This window comes from Oncorhynchus nerka, linkage group LG12 (assembly GCF_034236695.1).
Source record: "Oncorhynchus nerka isolate Pitt River linkage group LG12, Oner_Uvic_2.0, whole genome shotgun sequence".
NCBI lineage: Eukaryota > Metazoa > Chordata > Actinopteri > Salmoniformes > Salmonidae > Oncorhynchus > Oncorhynchus nerka.
In genome coordinates, this window is record NC_088407.1 from 63,920,556 (window position 1) to 63,926,541 (window position 5,986).

Consider the following 5,986-nt stretch of genomic DNA (forward strand, 5'->3'; position numbering starts at 1 on the left):
ATGAATGAGCCAATTGTAAACTGGGGATTATTAGGTGACCGTGATGGTTTGAGGGCCAGATTGGGAATATAGCCAGGACACCAGGGTTAACACCCCTACGATAAGTGCCATGGGATCTTTAATGACCTTAGAGAGTCAGGACACCCTTTTAACGTCCCATCCGAAAGACGGCACCCTTACACAGGGCAGTGTCCCCAATCACTGCCCTGGGGAATTGGGATGTTTTTTTAGACCAGAGGAAAAAGTGCCTGCTACTGGCCCTCCAACACCACTTCCAGCAGCATCTGGTCTCCCATCCAGGAACTGACCAGGACCAACCCTGCGTAGCTTCAGAAGCAAGCCAGCAGTGGTATGCTGCTGGCATATGGTAGTTACAGTCCTTGGACTGTAAAGCGTGATGATGATAATGATGATGCTCATGCTCATGGCCAAGTCTGTCTTAACTTCATTGAATCCAATGGAAGTTGCTGCTTTTGGGTGATTACATTTGATTATTTAGCCAGTCGACCCACAACCCCTTAGGTAAAGTGCTTCTCACACCAAGGAGGATGGAAAATAATGTTTTATTTTCACTTTAGAGCAACTGTATTCCTACTTAGTGTAGCACACGGGGATGTGTGAAACTTACTCCTCAGCCTGAAGTGTCCCCACTTGCGCCACCGACTAGCTAGCTTTTCGCATTGCGCCGACTGGTAAGATGCTTCAGGAGGCCGGTCACGTCTAATAGCAAGGCATAGCCGAATCAGGAGGAAGTGGTACTCGATGTACTTTACATTAGCATCTTTTGCAAAGCATCTCATCTCTTCTAGATAGCAGTTTACTGGCCTTCTGGTCCCCTCATTTTCAATCTTACTGTACCTAGTTCCTCTCAGTCAGTATTTGTCTAGTAGAATCCTATGGGGCCTATGTCTGATGAACTCTTAGGAGACATTGATTGTTCAATTAAGTACTGAGGTGGAATGTAAATAAGCACTATGCTCTGCCCTCTGAGTTAATCATCCATGGCCAGTGGGATGTTAAGGAGTATTGGATCTGCGACCTTCACAACCACTCTGTTTTCCTGGATGGACAACAGGCTTAATTACTGTAGGTCCCTTTGTTTGCACAAGGGATGACAAAAGGAACCGACTCACTTAGAGAGCTGTGCTACAAATGAACATGTCCATTTCCTCCAAACTAATCACCCATACATCACATTATGGAATTCTACCAATGAGTGCATAGATGGAACATTAGATTACATGGCTTTTCTTGGAACTGAATTGCTGTCTTGGAAATTCCCATGTTGGTTAAACGTTTGCATTTGTATCAAAGGTTAAAACCACTTTTTCCACTTATAGCGATAACATTGACTTAGTAAGTAATTGATTCAGGGAAGTGTACGGCACTGCGTTTGATGATGATAGGTTCTAATTTTTCAGAGTAAATAACTCACGGACACTAGAGAAGCTTAACCAAGTTGAATTCTTCCCAAAGGGTCGACACAGCTGTAATTCAGACAACAACAAAAAAACATTTCACACAAGCACTGATATTTAACCATTTCTCCTAGATTGAGTCTCCTCCTCTGCAACTGAACAGCCAATCCATCTCTGTTGCTAGACAGAACCTCAGTGATATCTGTTCTTCCTCACTTCATCTAACCTGACCTCTACCCCAAAGTGCTCACTCCTCCCCAACTCAAGGCTGTCATGGTTATTGATACCAGACTGTGTCTCTTCTCCCAGAGTATCCCTGATGGCTAACAATAACATATCCTGACATAATGTAAACGTTATACATTACCCTCTCTCCCTCAGTGACATTAGTTTTCAAGATCTCCACCCATCTCCCCTTCTCAATGCCTGCCGCATGTAATCGCTTCCCTGCACTCAACACATTCCAAGCTTAGTTGCACACACTATATACCTTCCTCCTATAACCCTTAACTTCTAGTGTAGACCCTCAACCTTAGCACTCCATCAGTTACATGAATAAGTATATTTTCATATTCTCAGAACCCAACAATGATGAGCTTTTCATCACTAGATGACAAACTGTATGAATGAATGCCACAGTTGGAGAGATTGTCCTCGGCTCTGTGGATGAACTCTAACCTAATCTGATATGACAAGTATAGTTAATGTCATGTTTATAACACAGGTTTGTATTGTTAATGACTTGACCAATGATTCAGTTCACTTGTATCCCCATAATTAGTATTTAATGGATAAGATGTGTTATTTACGGTACACGCTGCACCAATTACAATGCATTTTATGCATGTCAAGAGTTGCTGTACATAATCTCTCTTAGAAATGTTTAATGTTCGAGATGTCCTCTATGAAAAAAAATATGAAAATGGATGCACTCACTGTAAGTCGCTCTGGATAAGATTGTCTGCTAAATGACTAAAATAGTAGCGTAAAGGTAAAAGTTAATGCCTGTATGGGAAAAATGTATTATTATAATCAATGCATAATTTGAGCATGAGTGTATAGTCAACCATGTTTGACGTTCCTGTGAGATGAAGCTGTATGCATGGGCTGTTGATTTGTTCTCGTGCCTATACAGTGCCTGCACCATTCATGCAACGAATGACAATGACATAGAGTACTTCTGTACATATTAGTTTTTGTTCTTGTTAAAGTAAAACTTGCTGCCATCTGGCTCTTGAGTGATATTTCTGAGCTGCGTGTTTGTTAAGACGCCTTAATTCTGAGAAGGACTGTGTCATAGTGTGAAAGGTTTTCCGTTTTATGCCTTATACCTCCTTACCCAGAACACTACGGAAATCATCAAGCTCACAGAGGCAGGATTAGACAAGATTAAGAATAGAATATTGTGGTTTTTGGATGAGATCAATGAAATCCCGCGGATGCTTGATTTAGTTAATTCCAGGGTTTAGGGGGAAAAAAAGAGATCTATGTTTTGTACATAAGCCAAGTTTAATAGGCCACTACTGTTTATGTCTCATATCTGGTCTATAATAGCAGCCATAGGCTACAATAGAAAGGTTAGGCCTACTTTTAAATCAAACATCAAATAATTACTCATCCAGTCAATAGGTTTCCCATACACCCAGGGAGAGAGAGAGTGAGAAACCAAGAAGCACAATGCGAGAGTAATGGAGCCTGATGATGAAGCGTCATCATTGCCTAGTGAATCTCCTAGCAACAGAAACATCTGCTTTTGTGAGGACCAATGAGGTTGCAGAGGGTATGGTGTTGTTGCTTGTTTCACAGAAAATTATATTTTAAGATCCCAAGTGTTGGGTACTCTGAAGGGAGTATTAAAATGAAGCTACAGTGACTGCGTGTGAAGTGCAAACTTCAGGCAAAGCTTGTAGCTGGGATAATTGGGACAGACAGTAAATGTCGCAGCAACGGATGATCACACATTGGACAGATTCAGAAGAACTGATTACTTCATAGGCTGCCTACATCTGAAAGGACTGCGGATTTTCTGAAGTGCTTTATGGACTGTGGAAGATTCACCTCATAAGGTAATTTTATAAATGAATGTAGGTTATATTTGATCAAATGTGTGGGTTATTCTCACAAATAGCTGAGATTCCAATAAGATAAACTGAATAAAATAATTAACATTAAAGACATGCATTATCAGTATCATCATCAGATCAGTCAGTCAAAAACACATTTTTTGTCTCACATCCAATCAGGTGAATGCATTATTTGTGTTACAGATATATATTTTTTGATATCTTGAATAGGAATACAGTCCCACTATGCCTAAATGCAGAGGGAGTAAAATGTGTTTTATAGCAGGTGTCATTCAGCTGAAAATGCACAAATTAGTGCAATATCCGAAACTCTCTCTGTTCTCTATCTCTCTTTGTCACACACACACATACCACACACGCACGTGCACGCACACTGACTCCCTAAGCACATACTCAACCCAATTTCTTCATAAATAGCCTTGTGTGGGATGATGGCAATGGCAATAAAAAATTCAGCTCTGCCTACAAAGCACATGCTGAAAAAAGTAATATTTTTAATCTGGCCATTACAAATAACCTATGCAGTGAAAATAAATATAAGAAAAGTTAGCCCACATTTTAAAATGTTGCAGCATATCTAGTCCAAGTTTTACAGTTATGGAATACAGATACAAATAAATGTTCTGTGTGTGACTTTTTAATAAAACAGGTGTCTCTCTCCGGTCTCTATTCCTACCTCTCTCTCTAATGATCTCCTTATCTATCATTCTCCTCCACTAGAGGAGGCCCCTGAAAGCAATGTGTGTGGCTCAGAGAGCAGCCCAAGCAATCAGGAGGATTTGTGGCTCTGGGCTGTTACTATCAGGTAATGTACCGTGGATATGACTACTCCTGCTGGGGCTGTTATATAATTCTGTGTCACTCCACTAACCACATAATCTGTCCTTGCCAATGTGTTGAAAGGGAGAGATGTATCAAGGTTGTAATTGCAATTTTCCTTATTGTGCTTCAAGCAGTCGATTCCCTCTAAGAGAGATTCAACTATTCAACAACGTCGAAAGTTGCCTACTTCAAAAGGAAATATGCGGAAGAGGAGGATTTACATGGAGACCTACATGGTTGTTTATCAAAAGTAGGAACTGCTTTGTTTGTGTTTACGTGTTCAGACATCAATTTGTTGTCCTATGACGTGACACTTTAAATGTGACTTAGATTTCTGTCTCATAACCATGACATCTGTTTCCTTAGCACCTGATACGTCAGGAGGACCGCAGCTGCATCCTCCAACTCTCATTGGAGAAGCTGAGATTCTTAGAGGACCCTGAAGCCTACCTGCGACGCTCAGTGCTCATCAACAACCTGCTGAGAAAGATCCACCATGAGGAGGAGGAGGGGGAGACGGGGGAGGAAGAAGAAGATGAAGAGAGGCAGGGGACCTGTGATAGGGGCCCAGGCAGCCAGCGGCTGCTCTACCCAGACAGGAAGCGTGTGAAGGTGGTGGTGGCAGACTGCTGCTCTCAGTCCTTTGGACTGAAGGAGATACCCCACTACCACCTGGTGGCCTACCCCTCCTCCACGTGCCTCTATGGCCTGGGCACATGTCCCAGCATCTCCCCTTGCCACAGGGCACAAGTCCTGCTCTATAAACTGGATGATAATGGGTGACTCAGTGAATTGCTGCCAAAGTACGGGTAGAACTTGAGATGAACTATGCACATCGAAGTAATTGGCAGGGAGTGGTTTGGTGACAGAACCCCCTATTCAGTCAGAGCTGCATTCTGCATCTTGCAGTCTGATGCTATCTACATGCAAAATGGGAGACTACAGCTTCTTATGTGTGATTTCTGACAGGGTCAACGGAGCAAGAGTCCGAATCAGTGTCTGTGACAGCATGGGCAGTGCCATTTAGGCAATCTCCATTGTGAACAGTGGAGGTTGGAGGAGGACTGTTATAGGAGGACTGTCTCATTGTAATGGCTGGAATGGAATATGGAACAGAGTCAAACGTGGTTTCCATACGTTTGATGTGCTTGATATAGCTCCGTTTATTCCATTCCGGGCATTTACAATGAACCTGTCCTTCTCTCAACCAGCTTCTTCTCTCATGCCGACAAAGGGTGGCTACTTTGAAGAATCTCAAATATAAAATATATTTTGATTTGTTTTTGGTTACTACAGTACATGATTTCCTATGTGTTATTTCATAGTGTTGATGTCTTTACTACTATTCTACAATGTAGAACATAGTAAAAATAAAGAAAAACCCTTGAATGAGTAGGTGTGTCTAAACTTTTGACTGTTACTATATATATATATATATATATATACAGTGGGGCAAAAAAGTATTTAGTCAGCCACCAATTGTGCAAGTTCTCCAACTTAAAAAGATGAGAGGCCTGTAATTTTCATCATAGGTACACTTCAACTATGACAGACAAAATGAGGAAAAATAATCCAGAAAATCACATTGTATGATTTTTAATGAATTTATTTGCAAATTATGGTGGAAAATAAGTATTTGGTCACCTACAAACAAGCAATATT

General features: G+C 41.3%; 1 long non-coding RNA gene across 1 annotated transcript; it reads left to right on the forward strand.

Moving 5' to 3' along the window:
- The first annotated feature begins 3,781 nt into the window (after positions 1-3,781).
- On the forward strand, positions 3,782-5,717 carry LOC115138991 (uncharacterized). Its single transcript, XR_003865050.2, has 3 exons — positions 3,782-4,307; positions 4,459-4,574; positions 4,691-5,717. It is a non-coding gene; the product is annotated as an uncharacterized LOC115138991 (long non-coding RNA).
- The last annotated feature ends 269 nt before the right edge of the window (positions 5,718-5,986 follow it).